Source organism: Natator depressus, chromosome 28, assembly GCF_965152275.1.
Source record: "Natator depressus isolate rNatDep1 chromosome 28, rNatDep2.hap1, whole genome shotgun sequence".
In the NCBI taxonomy this organism is placed as follows: domain Eukaryota; kingdom Metazoa; phylum Chordata; order Testudines; family Cheloniidae; genus Natator; species Natator depressus.
Window position 1 is genome coordinate 5,413,245 of NC_134261.1, and position 18,486 is coordinate 5,431,730.

The window sequence follows — 18,486 nt, forward strand, 5'->3', positions numbered from 1 at the left end:
GTGGTAGAATCTCCTTCCTTAGAGGTTTTTAAGGTCAGGCTTGACAAAGCCCTGGCTGGGATGATTTAACTGGGAATTGGTCCTGCTTCGAGCAGGGGGTTGGACTAGATGACCTTCTGGGGTCCCTTCCAACCCTGATATTCTATGATTCTATGATTCTATGTGTGTTATGGAGAAGTTTGTGTGTGGTGGGTGCACGGGCTGGGTCCCCAGACAGCTAGACCCATCTGCAGACTGGAAAGGCAGGGCAACTCTAGCACAGCATTGGGGGGGGGGCAGGGGTAGCAGTTCTGGAGCTGGGCCTCTGCCCCCTCTAGGTCTCATGGCAGATGGGTCTGGCAGCACCAAGTGGGTCCATCACTGCAGGGGAAGGTTGGGGTAGTGTCCGAGATCAGGGTGATGATTGTGTGGGGCTCCCATGCCCAGGAATGGGGGATGGAATTCACCTCCCCATCACCCTGCAGAGCCAAGCAACTAGAGATTTATCCAGTGAAGTGAATTTCACTCTGGGTGACTTTGAGCCAGCCACTGAAAGATCCTTGGGCCTTAGGTTCCACACTGGCCACAGGAGTTTACTAGTACTTCCCTCCCAGATTGCCGGGGACAGCCGGGGATAATTATTGGGTTTTGGGAATTAGAAGATGAAATTTCATTACAAACAATATTTGTTTATTATTAAATCCCCAGACACCCACCAATCCCATCCTTCTTCCAATGAGCTATAAATATCTTAGGGTATGTCTACACTACGAAATTAGGTCAATCTTATAGAAGTCCATTTTTAGAAATTGATTTTATACAGTCGATTGCGTATGTCCACACTAAGTGTAGAGTCGGCGGAGTGCGTCCACAGTACCGTGGCTAGCGTCGACTTTCGGAGCGTTGCACTGTGGGTAGCTATCCCATAGTTCCCGCAGTCTCCACTGCCCATTGGAATTCTGGGTTGAGCTCCCACTGCCTAATGGGCAAAAACATTTTCGCAGGTGGTTTTGGGTATATGTCATCAGTCGCCCCTCCATCCGTGAAAGCAAAGGCAGACAATTGTTTCACGCCTGTTTTCCATGCAGACACCATACTGCTGTCAGCAGATGGTGCAGTAGGACTGCTAACCGTCATCATCATCCACCGCTTCCGCTGTAACTCTGCTCTGCTCCTCGTCTCAATAGCGAATTTCTCCATGTTGTCTGTCATGTGCTCCTGTGTACTTGTGTTCTTCCTCAGGAAACGTACGTGGTGCTAACCATCTTCCTCCACCACTTCTGCTGCAATTCTGCTCTCCTGGTGCCATGAATCCATCTCGCAGGTCCTCCCGTCGTTCTGGATAAAAAAAAAAATCTACTCTCGTGGCATCCGTCGTCAACCACCGCTTCCACTGCAACTCTGCTCTCCTGCATATGCCATCCCACAGCAAGCATGGAGCCCACTCAGCTCACTGATGCTGCTGTGAGCATTGCAAACACCTCACGCGTTATCCTGCAGTATGTGCAGAACCTGCAAAAGCAGGCGAGGAGGTGATGACAGTGCGATCACATTAGCGATGAGGACATGGACACAGACTACTCTCAAAGCACGGGCCCTGGCAATTTGGATATCATGGTGGTAATGGTGCAGGTTCATGCAGTGGAATGTCGATTCTGGGCTCAGGAAACAAGCACAGACTGGTGGGACCGCATAGTGTTGCGGGTCTGGAATGATTCCCAGTGGCTGCAAAACTTTTGCATGTGTAAGGGCACTTTCATGGAACTTTATGACTTGCTTTCCTCTGCCCTGAAGCGCAAGAATACCAAGATGAGAGCAGCCCTCACAGTTCATAAGGGAGTGGCGACAGCCCTCTGGAAGCTTGCAATGCCAGACAGCTACAGGTCAGTCGGGAATCAATTTGTAGTAGGTAAATCAAGTAGCCAGTGCAATCACTGAGCTGCTGCTATCAAGGGTAGTGACTCTGGGAAATATGCAAGTCATAGCGGATGGCTTTGCTGCAGTGGGGTTCCCTAACTGTGGTGGGGTGATAGAACGCAGTGTGCCCTTGTGTGCCCTTGTTGCCCTTGTTGCCAAGACGGCCAATGGCATTTTGGGATGTATAAGTAGGGGCATAGCGAGCAGATCGAGGGACGTGATCGTTCCCCTCTATTCGACACTGGTGAGGCCTCATCTGGAGTACTGTGTCCAGTTTTGGGCCCCACACTACAAGAAGGATGTGGATAAATTGGAGAGAGTCCAGCGAAGGGCAACAAAAATGATTAGGGGTCTAGAGCACATGACTTATGAGGAGAGGCTGAGGGAGCTGGGATTGTTTAGTCTGCAGAAGAGAAGAATGAGGGGGGATTTGATAGCTGCTTTCAACTACCTGAAAGGGGGTTCCAAAGAGGATGGCTCTAGACTGTTCTCAATGGTAGCAGATGACAGAACGAGGAGTAATGGTCTCAAGTTGCAATGGGGGAGGTTTAGATTGGATATTAGGAAAAACTTTTTCACTAAGAGGGTGGTGAAACACTGGAATGCGTTACCTAGGGAGGTGGTAGAATCTCCTTCCTTAGAGGTTTTTAAGGTCAGGCTTGACAAAGCCCTGGCTGGGATGATTTAACTGGGAATTGGTCCTGCTTCGAGCAGGGGGTTGGACTAGATGACCTTCTGGGGTCCCTTCCAACCCTGATATTCTATGATTCTATGATTCTATGAACGCATATCCCTATCTTGGGACCGGACCACCTTGGCAGCCAGTATGTAAATCGCAAGGGGTACTTTTCAATGGTGCTGCAAGCACTGGTGGATCACAAGGGACGTTTCACCGACATCAACATGGGATGGCTGGGAAAGGTGCATGACGCTCGAATCTTCAGGAACTCTGGTCTGTTTTAACAGCTGCAAGAAGGAACTTACTTCCCAGACCAGAATATTACCGTTGGGGATGTTGAAATGCCTATAGTTATCCTTGGGGACCCAGCCTACCCCTTAATGCCATGGCTCATGAAGCCATACACAGGCAGCCTGGACAGTAGTCAGGAGCTGTTCAACTATAGGCTCAGCAAGTGCAGAATAGTGATAGAATGTGCATTTCGATGTTTAAAAGCACGCTGGCGCAGGTTACTGACTGGGTTAGACCTCAGCAAAACCAATATTCCCATTGTTATTGCTGCTTGCTGTGTGCTCCACAATATCTGTGAGAGTAAGGGGGAGATGTTTATGGAGGGGTGGGAGGTTGAGGCAAATCGCCTGGTGGCCGATAACGCACAGCCAGACACCAGGGTCATTAGAAGTGCACAGCTGGGCTCCCAGCACACCAGAGAAGCTTTGAAAACCAGTTTCATGACTGGCCAGGCTACGGTATAACAGTTCTGTTTGTTTCTCCTTAATGACAACTTTGATGATTTCTTGGTTCACTCTACTTCCCTGTAAGCCAACCGACCTCCCCCCTTCAATCATCGCTTTCAGAGGCAATAAAGTCATTATTGTTTCAAAATCATGCATTCTTTATTAATTCATCACACAAATAGGGGGAAAACTCACAAGGTAGCCTGGGAGGGGTAGGTGAGGAGGGAAGCACCGGGTGGGGTCGTGGATGAGGGAAGGACAAGGCCACACTACAGTTCAAAACTTATTGAATGCCAGCCTTCTGTTGCTTGGGCAATCCTCTGGGGTGGAGTGGCTAGGTGCCCGTAGCCTCCCCCGCCGCGTTCTCGGGCATCTGAGTGAGGAGGCTATGGAACTTAAGGAGGAGGGCAGACGGTTATACAGGGGCTGTAGCGGCGGTCTGTGCTCCTGCTACCTTTCCTGCAGCAGGTCCACCAGATGCCTGAGCATGTCAGTTTGCTCCCCCATTAGACTCAGAATTGCATCCTCCCTCCTCTCATCGCACTCCTCCCTCCTCTCATCGCACTCATTTAACGCTTTCCTGGTCTCTGCCACTGTTTGCCTCCACGCATTCTGCAGAGCGCTTTCAGTGTGGGAGGACTGCATGAGCTCTGAGAACATTTCATCGCAAATGCGTTTTTTTCGCCTTCTAATCTGTACTAGCCTCGGGGATGGAGATGATAGGGGGAGCATAGAAACATTTGTAGCTGCAGGAGGAAAAAAAGGGAGAGTAGTATTTAAAAAGATACATTTTAGAGAACAAAGAGAAGACTATTTCACACTGAATCAAGCGATTCACATTACATAGCACATATGCTTTTGGTACAAGGTCGCATTTTGCCTCTTATATTGAGTGCCTGCCAGTTTGGTGTGAGACATCACACATGTTCGGCTGGGCAACAGAATTCGGCTCGCAGGCAGCCATGGTAAGGCAAAGGGTTTCCGCTTCTTCAACCTTCATAACATGTGGGAATGGTTTCAAACAGCAGCGCCCTCCTTTCCCATAGCAAGAAAAGGCCATTGGGTTGGCCATTTAAAAGGAGGGGCTGCGGTTTTAGGGTGAATGTGTAGCACAACCCCCCCCACCCCCCAATTCTCTGGGATGATTGCTTCACACACACACCCCCGCCCCCCACCGCATGGCTAGTATTAGGGAAGATCCCCGTCAGCCAAACGTGAACAGCTCAGCATGAACGGGCCTCCCCCCACCGCGTGGCTAACAGCGGGGATGATTTCTTTTCAGCCGAAGGCAAACAGCCCAGCAGGAACGGGCACCTCTGAATATCCCCTTAAACAAATTTCCCGTATTTGAACCAGGTGACCATGAATGATATCACTCTCCTGAGGCTAACACAAAGAGATAAAGAACGGATGTTGCTTGTATGCCACCAAAGCCCGGGCCCATTCGCTGCAATGCTTTGTTCTGCAATGTTTCCAGACTACTTGCTACTGGCTTGGTGTGTCCTACCATGGAGGACTGAATAAGGCTGCCCTCCCCAGAAACCATCTGCAAAGGCTTTTAGAGTACCTCCAGGAGAGCTTCATGGAGATGTCCCTGGAGGATTTCCGCTCTATCCCCAGAAACGTTAACAGACTTTTCCAGTAGCTATACTGGCTGAGAATGCATTCCAAGTCTTCAGGGCAAATTAATCATTAAACATGCTTGCTTTTAAACCCTGTATTATATTTACAAAGGTACACTCACCAGAGGTGCCTTCTCTGGCTTCATGGTCTGGAAGCCCGCCTTGGGAGGGTACTGGCTCCAGGGTGATGAACAGTTCCTGGCTGCCGGGGAGAAGGGATTCTCCGTTTTCCTGCTGTGCACTATCCTCAACCTCCTCCTCATCTTCCTCATCCACAAAATCCTCATCCCTGTTGCATGAGACCCCCCCTTCCAGGTGTCCACGGGCAGTGGTAGGGGCGCTCCCTAGAATTGCATGCAGCTCATCATAGAAGCTGCATGTATGGGGCTCTGACCCGGAGTGACCTTTGCCTCCTTTGTTTTTTTGGTAAGCTTGCCTCAGCTCCTTAACTTTCATGTGACACTGCTATGTGTCCCTGTTGTAGAATCTGTCCATCATACCCTTGGAGATTCTGGCAAATATTTTGGCATTTCGTCTTTTGGAACGGAGTTCTGCCTGCACTGATTCTTCTCCCATACAGCGATCAGATCCAGTACCTCCCGTTCGGTCCATGCTGAAACTCTTTTGCGATTCTGGGACTGCGTGGTCACGTGTGCTGATCAGCTCCTCATGCTGGCCAAACAGGAAAAGAAATTCAAAAGTTCCCGGGGCTTTTCCTGTCAACCTGGCAAGTGCATCTGAGTTGAGAGTGCTGTCCAGAACGGTCACAGTGGAGCACTCTGGGATAGCTCCTGGAGGCCAATACCGTTGAACTGCGTCCACACTACCCCAAATTCAACCAAGCAAGGTCGATTTTAGCGCTACTCGCCTTGCCGGGGAGGAGTACAGAATTCGATTTTAAGAGCCCTTTAATTCGACAAAACTGGCTTGGTCGTGTGGACGGGTGCAGGGTTAAATTGACCTAACACTGCTAAATTTGACCTAATCTCGTAGTGTAGACAAGGGCTAAGGGATTCAGCTACTGATCCCACAGTGAGTTTCTGCCCCTCCCCACTTTCTATAGCAGCACTTTTACGAACAGGCCAGGGAAACATGTAAATACTTTGAACCAAATTCCAGAAGCTGCTGAGTATGCACAAGTTAAAATGAAAATGTCTCCAAGGACCTGGCCCCTAGTGCAAAATAACAGACACTCCCCAGAAATCTGAAATGGCCACTTCATAACTGACAGAATGGTATTTATCTATTCACTTCTGGGAATTACCAATGAAGGATATCACCAGTGAAGGTGATATGTCATGTTTTTACAAATCAGTATAATCTAATCTGGAACTTTATACAGTAAAATGCCTTATTCGTAGCCATATGGCAATTGCCTGTGTAGTAAGATGAAGCCCTGAAACACAAACCCTTGTATCAGATGCCCAGTATGAGGCCTAAGGCCTGAACTAAAGTAATGGTCAAGACTTTGCTAACATAAAGCAAAGTTAAGCTGTGAGCCAGAGGCAGGCCTTGCTCACAGAAACTGGCAAGGAAAGGGCTTCTGTTGCAAAAATATACATACCTAAAAGGTACTGGACCCTAGAGATAACAGAACTCTCCGATACTTGCACATTCCACATACGTAACAAGGAACAGGCTGACCCATCCTACAGACAGGGGCAAAAGGGTAATATGATGGATAGGAGTTGTTCTGTTCCAACCAACATGTACAAGGTGAGAGGTGGCACCTTGCTACATAGAGGGGTTGTACCTTGTTACGTAGAGGGGTTGCACCTCAATACATCAGGAGCGCTGTGTAACTTGTTTGTACCTGTGTATAAGAATGCATTCCTGGGACGGTGTCTTTGGCCAGCCTAGGGGGCAGTGGAGTGTTCCGCCATTGACTGAGCTCTGTCCATTGTCAGGAAGCACATATTCATAGTACATCCTGTAGAGTCTGCTGGAAACTATTACTCTGCTTCATTTGACAATAAACCTGGCCGGGAACCTTCATACCTTATTGGAGTCTTGGTCATTGGGGATTCTCTTGGTGTCTGCTGTGCCAGCAATCTGCAGAGCTGGGGGAGCACACAGAGGGAACACATGCATGCAACCGACTGTTATCAACATTGGATAGAGCAGAGCACCACACTGGTGACGTCTGACAACAGCCTGGTGTCACTACAGGGCAGAATTAAGGTTGAGTGCCTTAGCTGTGAATTTCCATCCCCTAGCATATTGTGATTGCTGTTAAGTGGGTTTGGCAAAATTCATTTTGTCTATTTCTTTTATTAATTTCAATAGATGATATCAATATTTATTTTTAAGCCCTTTTTTCAATGTTTACAATTTCTGTGTTCAGAGCTGCGTGAAATTATGGGGATGGTCAGACAACAATTATTTAATTACAGTAAATGTTGAGATTCAAAAAGCCAAATCTTTATAACTGTTCAAACACAAATTGTCAATGTCACATGCAAAATATACAGTGCAAATAATCTTAAATCAAACTCTACTTTCTCCAGAAGCATTTCTGTATACTACCTATATAAATATTTTTCATCTGTGTGTGTACAGTGAAATCAGCAATTTACTCATAAAAATCAAATGTTTTCAAGCATACTTTTAAGTAATGAAGTACTTGAATTCTTTCACTTCCTAGACTATAATGCTTGCTTTGAGGATAATTACACCCTCCTTGTGATGTATTTGACTCTCAGTACCATAACCCCATCGTAATGTAGCTCCTGTCAGGGAGCTCTGCTGAGGCCAGTGGCATTATGATCAGAAGGTGACACTCTGACCCACGAGCAGAGACACATGGGGGAGGGTGGAGGATGAGGTAACATGGAGGTTACCAGATTTGAAAATGGCCCTACAGAGTGTAAGGAACAAATTCCCTCTCAGCCTCTCCTCTCTCCCATCTCCCAGAATCAGTAACTCTGATGAATCGTTTCCTGAAATCTAAATAGCCCCAGTATGAGAGACAGTGATTAATGCAGATGCCTTAGGGGCTGCTCTACCCTTCCTGCTTCTCCACGTGGGCACCAATGATACTGCCAAGAATGACCTTGAGCGGATCACTGCAGACTACGTGGCTTTGGGAAGAAGGATAAAGGAGTTTGAGGTGCAAGTGGTGTTCTCGTCCATCGTCCCCGTGGAAGGAAAAGGCCGGGGTAGAGACCGTCGAATCGTGGAAGTCAACGAATGGCTATGCAGGTGGTGTCGGAGAGAAGGCTTTGGATTCTTTGACCATGGGATGGTGTCACAAGAAGGAGGAGTGCTAGGCAGAGACGGGCTCCACCTAATGAAGAGAGGGAAGAGCATCTTCGCAAGCAGGCTGGCTAGCCTAGTGAGGAGGGCTTTAAACTAGGTTCACCGGGGGAAGGAGACCAAAGCCCTGAGGTAAGTAGGGAAGTGGGATACTGGGAGGAAGCACGAGCAGGAGCGCGTGAGAGGGCAGGGGTCCTGCCTCATACTGAGAAAGAGGGACAGTCAGCGAGTTATCTCAAGTGCCTATACACAAATGCACGAAGCCTGGGAAACAAGTAGGGAGAACTGGAGGTCTTGGCAAAGTCAAGGAATTATGATGTGATTGGAATAACAGAGACTTGGTGGGATAACTCACATGACTGGATTACTCTCATGGATGGATATAAGCTGTTCAGGAAGGACAAGCAGGGCAGAAAAGGTGAGGGAGTTGCACTGTATGTAAGAGAGCAGTATGACTGCTCAGAGCTCAAGTATGAAACTGCAGAAAAACCTGAGAGTCTCTGGATTAAGTTCAGAAGTGTGAGCAACAAGGGTGATGTCGTGGTGGGAGTCTGCTATAGACCACCAGACCAGGGGGATGAGGTGGACGAGGCTTTCTTCCGGCAACTCGCAGAAGTTACTAGATCGCACGCCCTGGTTCTCATGGGAGACTTCAATCACCCAGATATCTGCTGGGAGAGCAATACAGCAGTGCACAGTCAATCCAGGAAGTTTTTGGAAAATGTAGGGGACAATTTCCTGGTGCAAGTGCTGGAGGAACCAATTAGGGGCAGAGCTCTTCTTGACCTGCTGCTCACAAACCGGGAAGAATTAGTAGGGGAAGCAAAAGTGGATGGGAACCTGGGAGGCAGTGACCATGAGATGGTCGAGTTCAGGATCCTGACACAAGGAAGAAAGGAAAGCAGCAGAATACGGACTCTGGACTTCAGAAAAGCAGACTTTGACTCCCTCAGGGAACTGATGGACAAGATCCCCTGGGAGAAAAACATGAGGGGGAAAGGAGTCCAGGAGAGCTGGCCGTATTTTAAAGAATCCTCATTGAGGTTACAGGGACAAACCATCCCGATGTGTAGAAAGAATAGTAAATACGGCAGGCGACCAGCTTGGCTTAACAGTGAAATCCTTGCTTATCTTAAATACAAAAAAGAAGCTTACAAGAAGTGGAAGATTGGACAAATGACCAGGGATGAGTATAAAAATATTGCTCGGGCTTGCAGGAGTGAAATCAGGAAGGCCAAATCACACCTAGAGTTGCAGCTAGCAAGAGATGTTACGAGTAACAAGAAGGGTTTCTTCAGGTATGTTAGCAACAAGAAGAAAGTCAACGAAACTGTGGGCCCCTTACTGAATGAGGGAGGCAACCTAGTGACAGAGGATGTGGAAAAAGCTAATGTACTCAATGCTTCTTTTGCCTCTGTCTTCACTAACAAGGTCAGCTCCCAGACTGCTGCACTGGGCAGCACAGCATGGGGAGGACGGGACCAGCTCCCTGTGGAGAAAGAAGTGGTTCGGGACTATTTAGGAAAGCTGGACGTGCATAAGTCCATGGGGCCGGATGAGTTGCATCCGAGAGTGCTAAAGGAGTTGGTGGACGTGATTGCAGAGCCACTGGCCATTATCTTTGAAAACTCATGGTGATCAGGGGAAGTCCCAGACGACTGGAAAAAGGCTAATGTAGTGCCCATCTTTAAAAAAGGGAAGGAGGAGGATCCGGGGAACTACAGGCCAGTCAGTCTCACCTCAGTCCCTGGAAAAATCATGGAGCAGGTCCTCAAGGAATCAATTCTGAAGCACTTAAAGGAGAGGAAAGTGATCAGGAACAGTCAGCATGGATTCACCACAGGCAAGTCATGCTTGACTAATCTAATTGCCTTCTATGACGAGATTACTGGCTCTGTGGATGAAGGGAAAGCAGTGGATGTGTTGTTCCTTGACTTTAGCAAAGCTTTGGACACGGTCTCCCACAGTATTCTTGCCAGCAAGTTAAAGAAGTATGGGCTGGATGAATGAACTAGAAGGTGGATAGAAAGCTGGCTAGATTGTTGGGCTCAAAGGGTAATGATCAATGGCTTCATGTCTAGTTGGCAGCCGGTATCAAGTGGAGTGCCCCAAGGGTCGATCCTGGGGCCGGTTTTGTTCAATATCTTCATTAATGATCTGGAGGATGGTGTGGATTGCACCCTCAGCAAGTTTGCAGATGACACTAAACTGGGAGGAGAGGTAGATACGCTGGAAGGTAGGGATAGGATACAGAGGGCCCTAGACAAATTGGAGGATTGGGCCAAAAGAAATCTGAGGAGGTTCAACAAGGACAAGTGCAGAGTCCTGCACTTAGGACGGAAGAATCGAGTGCACCGCCACAGACTAGGGACCGAATGGCTCGGCAGCAGTTCTGCAGAAAAGGACCTAGGGGTGACAGTGGACGAGAAGCTGGATATGAGTCAACAGTGTGCCCTTGTTGCCAAGAAGGCCAATGGCATTTTGGGATGTATAAGTGGGGGCATTGCCAGCAGATCGAGGGATGTGATCGTTCCCCTCTATTCGACACTGGTGAGGCCTCATCTGGAGTACTGTGTCCAGTTTTGGGCCCCACACTACAAAAAGGATGTGGAAAAATTGGAAAGAGTCCAGCGAAGGGCAACAAAAATGATTAGGGGACTGGAACACATGACTTATGAGGAGAGGCTGAGGGAACTGGGATTGTTTAGTCTGCAGAAGAGAAGAGTGAGGGGGGATTTGATAGCTGCTTTCAACTACCTGAAAGGGGGTTCCAAAAAGAGGATGGCTCTAGACTGTTCTCAGTGGTAGCAGATGACAGAACAAGGAGTAATGGTCTCAAGTTGTGGCGGGGGAGATTTAGGTTGGATATTTGGAAAAACTTTTTCACTGGGAGGGTGGTGAAACACTGGAATGCGTTACCTAGGGAGGTGGTGGAATCTCCTTCCTTAGCTATTTTTAAGGTCAGGCTTGACAAAGCCCTGGCTGGGATGATTTAATTGGGGATCGGTCCTGCTTTGAGCAGGGGGTTGGACTAGATGACCTCCTGAGGTCCCTTCCAATCCTGATATTCTATGATTCTATGCAGCGCCAACCCCCTGTCTGGACGAGGGGGGATGAAGAACTGCAGTAGAAACAGGTTGGGCTGGTAGAGGGCACATCTGATGTGGGACTGAGAGCTGAGTTGTCCAAGAGGCCAGAACTCATGCGGGTTCAGACAAGAAGTCAACAGGACTGGGTAGAGGCACTTCTGTGTATTTCCCCTTGTTTACCATCCTGCCATGCATTTAATTTAGAAACTTTTCCTTCACATTTAAACACATTGGAGCTAAGCCATGTTGATGCATTTCCACTTACAGTGGTACAGTTTTAATCAGGTGCTTAATCAGATGCTTATGCAACACAAATCAGTCAATAATTGGTGTGGTTTCATTAATTAACTTGACTGTGTGCTGTGCATCGCTTTTAAAAAAAAGATGGTGTGAGCAAGTGTCAAAATTTCAGGCATTAAGAAATGGAAATTAGGTGTCAGTTCATTTCTCATGCGTTTATCTCATAATTTTAATTTCTGTTTTGAATCAGTATTAATACAAAGTTGCTTCCATAGCATTAGGGTCTATTTGTATAATTGTTTGCAAGATTTCATTGGATATTGTGAACCAGCAGTCTTAACCTTTTATTTTGAGATTACTAAATACAATCCAGTGCCCCACTCCTGAAAGTCTGCAAACCCTGTCCGGTTACATGCTCCCTAGACAGCAAACACCTGACGAGGCCTTTCGCCCTAAAAAGCACTTTTGGCTCTTTGACATTGCTTTATCCATCCCACCAGAAAATGCTATAGGTAACCAGGTACTTACAGCATACCTTCACTAGGTATCGTTCCATCAAGATATGTGCCAAAAATTCAAATGGTTCTGTTTGTTTTATCTTTCATTCAGCTTTGCAATTATTAGATCTCATTTAAAAACTGGAACTGAAATAACCAAAGCAAGTTAAGAAGAGAGTGGCATTGGGCATAGGTGGAGGTAAAACAATAAAGGGAAAGAACTGACTATGCAAAAAGTAACATCCCAAACTATCAAAGCCCCAGACCCCCAATGTGATGTGGCCATGAAATAGGTTAATGCAATCTTAGGATGAATCAGGTGAGGTATTTTCAGTAGACACAGGGAAGGGTTAGTACTGTTGTACAAGGCACTGATGAGACCTCATCTCAAATACTGTGGGCCATTCTGGTCTCCCATGTTTAAGAGGGATGAATTCAGGGTGGAACAGGTGCAGAGAAGGGTTACTAGGATGATCCGAGGAATGGAAAATCTGCCTTATGAGAGGAGACTCAAAGAGCTTGGCTTGTTTAGCCTAACCAAAAGAAGGCTGAAGGGAGATAGGATTCCTCTCTGTAAATACATCAGAAGGATAAATACCAGGGAAGGAGAGAAGTTATTTAGGTTAAGCACCAATGTTGGTACTAGAACAAATGGATACTGGCCATCAATAAGTTTTGATTTGAGTCTATAAACTGTGCCTTGCATTGTACAGATACTGATGGAGATCAGGGCCCCATCGTGCTGTGTATGGCAGAGACCCTGAGTGAGATCAGCACCCACATTTTGCTGGGCACTGCATAAACAGTAGACAGTGGGTAGGAGGAAAACAGAGAGGGGCTGTGACTTCTCCAAGGTCACCAAGCAGGTCAGTGACAGAGGCAGGAAGAGACCCCAGTAACTGCAGAGCCCCGTCACCCGCAGCCTGGAAAGTTCCCCGGACCCCATTGTATTAGGCTGCAGGAAGAGGTGGTTTTTCCATGGATGCACAGGCTGTCCTGGCAGGGTAGCTCAGCTGCAGTCCCTGCACGCAGCTGGGGTGTGTGTCCCGGGTCAGGAGAAGTCAGTGTCCCGTCCTGTGCTCATACCTCCAGCACTCACTGCTGCCCCTCCATTACCAGCTGCACTGTTCAGCCAGCCCCAAGCCTCAGTGAGGTCACTGTCCCCTCCCACCCCAAATCTTCAAACTGGGACATGATGCACCAGTGCCAATCAGAGCGCACTAGTGTAAATTCTGTCTATACTAAGACTAAGAGTGTGCACCAATGCCTAAAACACCAGTGTGGCAGAGACCTTCAGTACCCAAAACAGCAGTACAGTGGCACTAGAACTGGGATCCATTTCTAGCTCTGTCACGGACAGCCTGGTCCTGCCTCGGCAGAGAGAGCTGGACTTGATGACATCTTGAGGTCCCATCCAGCCCCAACATTTCTATGATGCTATGCAATAAATAAGTACAAAAACACAACATACAGAAAAAAAACCCCACCACAACATAATGTCAAGCAATTCAGAAAAACAACAAAAAAAACTACACTCCACAGCATAAAATGACAATACAAAGGAAAAGAAAGCAACACAATGCAAACTAACACATCCTAAAGTACACAATGGAAAAGAGCTCAACCCAAACCAACACAACACAGGCAACAAACAAGGTGAGGCAAAACAATGCACCATAAAAATATGCAACACAACATGGTGCATCACAGTTCCAAAAGGCATCATGCAAAACAGCTCAGCATTGAACACGACACAGGACATAAGAGAATTATTTCAATGTAGGCATGGAAGGGATCTTGAGAGGTCGTCTACTCAAGCCTCCTGTGATGAGGCAGGATGAAGTATCCCTAGACATTCCCAGATTGGTGTATCTCTAACCTGGTCTTAAAAACCTCCACACGAAGGAAATGCCACAGCTTCCCTTGGAAGCCAATGCAATGCAAACACAGACCAAAACAACGCTGTACACACAAGCTGGGCTTGGGCTTAAGGGGAGAGGCAAGAATTCAAACAATCTGGGTTCAGTTCCCAGTTTTGCCCCAAATTCTCCATGCAAACTTGAGCAAATTACTTCAGCTCTCTGAGCTTCAGTTTCCCCATTTGTAAAATACAGAGTAGCCTCCCACCATTTGCCTATTTAGCCTTTCAGCTTTTTGTGGCAAGGACTCTCTGTCACTGTGGGCATGTCAACACTACAGTTAGACACCGGCGGCTGGCTCACATGGCTCAGGCTGTGGGGCTGTTTAATTGTGGTGTAGATGTTCCGGCTTGGGCTGCAGCCCAAGGTCTGGCACCCTCCCACCTCGCAGGTTCCTGCAGCCTGGCTCCAGCCTGAGCCCAGACATCTACACTGCAATTAAACAGCTCCTTTGCCTGAGCCCTGTGAGCCCGAGTCAGCTGGCATGGGCCAGCTGTAGGTTTTTAATGGTTTTTAATGGCAGATACCCTTGGTGTCTGTTCAGCACCTGTCATGATGGGGATCCTGATCTTGGTAAGTGTCTGTGCAGAGCCCTGCACAACAGGGGGCCCGACCTCAATTGGGGGCTCTGCAACTCCCGGCACTACAGGATCCCTGGTTTTGTTTAGGGTCCCTGCAACATCTGACAAAATGTGGGGGCAGGGGCAGGGTCTGTACAGTGCCCAGTACAGTGGTGGGACATGATCTTGGTTGGGGTCAGTGCAGTGCCAGGCCCAACGGGGACACAGATCTCAGTCAAGGTTTCTCAAGTGCCCAGCACAATGGAGGCAGCAATCTGGGCAGCAGTCGTACGCTGCCTGGCACAAGGGGGGCTGTGATCTCGGTCCAGGTCTCAGTTTTACCTGGCACAATGCGGGGCCTGATGTCAGTTGGGGTCTCTACAGTGCCCAGCACAACAGGGGCACAGATCTCAGCTGGGGTCTCCACAGCACCTGTCACAACAGTGGGGTCTGACCTCTGTTGGGGTCTCTGCAGTGCCTGGCAGAACAGGGACCCACATCTCAGTCAGGGTCACTGTAGCACCAGGCACAACAAGGTCCCTGCTCTCTGTAGGGGTCTCTGCAATTCCTGGCACAACGAGTGCCCCAAATTTGGTCAGGGTCTGTGCAGTGCCCGACTCACTGGGGAATCTAATCTCAGGCAAGGCCTGTGCCACACTCAGTAGGATAAGAGCCCTGATCTTAGACATCTAGAGAGAAAAGCGAGAAGATTTTTGAGAATTTCATACCAGTATTTCAGAACTGAGGAGAAAATGGGGCACAAATGACGTATTTACCAATATGAGAAAGAAGCACCAACATCTGGGGAGATTTTATGTCACCATTCAATAGTTGAAGAGAAAAGAGGGGAGATTTGAGGGGATTATACAGCACTATTCAATCAACAACAGAATGGGATGGATTCTTCTTGCCTCACATTCACATCGCGGCAGGGAGGTCTGGGTGATGTCACTTTGACCAGGGCCAGATTAACCTTTTGTGGGCTGGGCACCAAACAAACATATTTGTGGGTCCCCACAGAGGCAACGGAGCATGGTGTGGGGAGGTCAGGCCCCGGAGTGAGGGGCCAGCCAGAGTCAATGGGGCATGCTATGGCAGGGGTGGCCCTGCTCCACCCAATGCGAGGGCACTATTTACAAACTGGCAGTTGTCAGATGCGAAGTGGCCTGCCCGGCCCTGTGCTGCCAGCATGCCCCTTCCCCTCGGGGCTGGGCCTATGCTACACCACACAGCCCCCCCCCTTGATTCCCTATAGCCAGAGGCCCCCCAGACCCACTATGCCTAGCACCCCCACCAGACCCACCCACAAATTCACAGCCCGCTGCACAACACCACCCCTACCCACAGCCCCACCACAACTGCCCAGCACCCCCAACTCCCTAGTGCCCCAACACACACAGATCCTCCCTGTCCCTTCAGAGCCCAGCACCCCCCCACACAGACACACACTTCCCACAGACTCACTTTTCCAAGCCCTGCCTCCTGGCTGCACTCATCAGCCCTGCTGGGAGGCGCCTGTGTCTGCCGGGCTGAGCCGGCAGTGCAGCCAGGGCTGGTCACAGGGCTAGGAATTGCTCTGGCCCCTCGGGAGTGCTGAGATCAGCCAGGCCAGCACCTGGCCTGGCCGGGTTCCCTCAAGAAACACTTACCTGCAGGGACCCAGCCAAGCCCTCCGCGCTGTCTCCCTGCCACACCTGGCTGAGACTGACCAGGCTTCTGCACCAGTCCCAGGCGGCTCAGCTCCCAGGAGACAGGTGGGGTCCCATAGGTGGTGGGAAGCAGAGACTGCCCGGAGCCGGAGGTGCGCTAGGGTCCTGCCAGGGGGCAGAGAGGAGCAGGGGGTAGGGCCAAGGGGCATAGAGGAGTCCTCGACCAGCCCGCACGCAGACAGAGAGGAACGAGTGTGGGGAGCCAGCAGGGTCTCAGGGTGCAGTGGAAGCAAAGCAGGCCAGGGCCCCTTCTGAGCATGGAGCCACTGGAGTCATTGTAAACCCGGCACTGGCTTTCACAGGGGAAAAGGAGTGGGGCTGGAATCAGAAGGTCACTGGCTGTGGGGAGGGGCTGGCAGTAGGGTCTGGGAATGTGACCGGCAGGCTGGGGGGTTGAGGGGGCAGTAGCTGGGACTGGGAAACCTAGGGCTGGGCCATCTCCATGGGGGGGGGACGCTTACTCCTCCCTCCCCTTCTTGGGCCTTTCCAGGCCCTGTGGCCAGCAGAGAGCGGCCCCCCCAGCGGTGTCCCTGTCTCAGGGCTCTGCCCGTCTCTGTCCATTAACCCTCTTCCCATTTCAGAAATCACTCAGGGGAACGATTTCCCACCTAAACAAGGACAAGTCACTGCAGGTAAAATGGGGGGGGACACAGCCCAAACTGGGCATTGGCGAAGTGGAGAGGAAACAGGGTACAATGGGGGAGGAGAACAGAGACCTTCTCAGGGATCAGAGTAGCAGCCGTGTTAGTCTGTATTCGCAAAAAGAAAAGGAGGACTTGTGGCACCTTAGAGACTAATAAATGTATTTGAGCATAAGCTTTCGTGAGCTGCAGCTTGCTTCATCGGATGCATTCAGTGGAAAATACAGTGGGGAGATTTATATACATAGAGAACGTGAAACAATGGGTGTTACCATACACACCGTAAGGAGAGTGATCACTTAAGTGAGCTATTACCAGCAGGAGAGCGGAGGAGGGGGTGGGGGCGGCGGACCTTTTGTAGTGATAATCAAGGTGGGCCATTTCCAGCAGTTAACAAGAACATCTGAGGAACAGTGGGGGGTGGGGAAGGAGGGGCATAAACATGGGGAAAGTTTTACTTTGTGTAATGACCCATCCACTCCCAGTCTTTATTCAAGCCTAAGTTAATTGTATCCAGTTTGCAAATTAATTCCAATTCAGCAGTCTCTCCTTGGAGTCTGTTTCTGAAGTTTCTTTGTTGAAGAATTGCCACTCTTAGGTCTGTAATCGAGCGACCAAAGAGATTGAAGTGTTCTCCGACTGGTTTTTATAACATTCAAAAAAATCAATCTCTTTGGTCGCTCGATTACAGACCTAAGAGTGGCAATTCTTCAACAAAAAACTTCAAAAACAGACTCCAAAAAAAGAGACTGCTGAATTGGAATTAATCTGCAAACTGGATACAATTAACTTAGGCTTGAATAGAAACTGGGAGTGGATGGGTCATTACACAAAGTAAAACTATTTTCCCCATGTTTATTTCCCCTCCTACGGTTCTTGTCAACTGCTGGAAATGGCCCACCTTGATGATCGCTACAAAAGGTTCCCCCGCCCCCTGCTGGTAATCGCTCACCTTTCCTGACCGCTCCGGTTACGGTGTGCACGGTGTGACACCCATTGTTTCATGTTCTCTGTGTGTATAAATCTCCCCACTGTATTTTCCACTGCATGCATCCGATGAAGCCAGCTGCAGCTCACGAAAGCTTACGATCAAATAAATCTGTTAGCCTCGAAGGTGCCACAAGTCCCCCTGTCCTTCTCAGGGAGGGGGGGGACGGGGGGGGTCACCCGGGCTGCTGCTCGTCGCTGCCGGGAGAGAAAGGGGGCAGGGCGGGAGCGGGGGGGAGCCCCGGGGGGGGCAGCGGTAAATCCGAGGGGATCTCAGCCCCCCCTTTCCCTCCCCGCCCCTCGGGGGGCCCCGGCTCTTCTCCCCCCCCCCGGCCATGCCCGGGCTGCGCCGACATTTCCCCCCGCCGGCTCCCCCCGCCCGGCCCCACGCAGGGACCCCGGGGGGCTGGTCCCCCCCCGGACACTGGGGCAGAGTCACCGCCCGGCCCCGGGGCTCGCTCCGGTACCTGGAGGCTGCAGCTCCGCAGCGGGGCGGGCGGAGCCCGGGGCGGCCCCAGGGCGGCTCCGGCGGGCGCGGGGCCCGGGCCGGGCACGGGGGGGTGAATGACGGTCTCCCCGGCACAGACCCTCCGGCGCAGCCCGGCCCCGCAGCCTCGGGGCGCAGCGGTAAGTGAGCTCTGCCTCTGCGCATGCC

At 49.8% G+C, this 18,486-nt stretch overlaps 1 protein-coding gene and 1 pseudogene across 7 annotated transcripts in view; both read right to left on the reverse strand.

Annotated features, from left to right (window-relative positions):
- Nucleotides 1–18,486, reverse strand: part of LOC141978983 (zinc finger protein 565-like) — a 72,233-nt gene that overhangs the window by 29,014 nt on the left and 24,733 nt on the right. For 4 of the 7 annotated variants that reach the window (XM_074941428.1, XM_074941426.1, XM_074941427.1 and 1 more), the window contains exons 1-2: nucleotides 18,299–18,359; nucleotides 16,144–16,308 (exon numbers count right to left, since the gene is read on the reverse strand). The exons of 2 other annotated variants lie outside the window; for them this stretch is intronic. The gene's annotated coding sequence lies outside the window, so the exon portion shown is untranslated. Of the gene's footprint in view, nucleotides 1–16,143; nucleotides 16,309–18,298; nucleotides 18,360–18,486 lie in introns of those variants that run through there. One more of the 7 variants, XM_074941431.1, reaches the window with a different exon arrangement.
- On the reverse strand, nucleotides 2,768–7,025 carry LOC141978744 (uncharacterized; annotated as a pseudogene).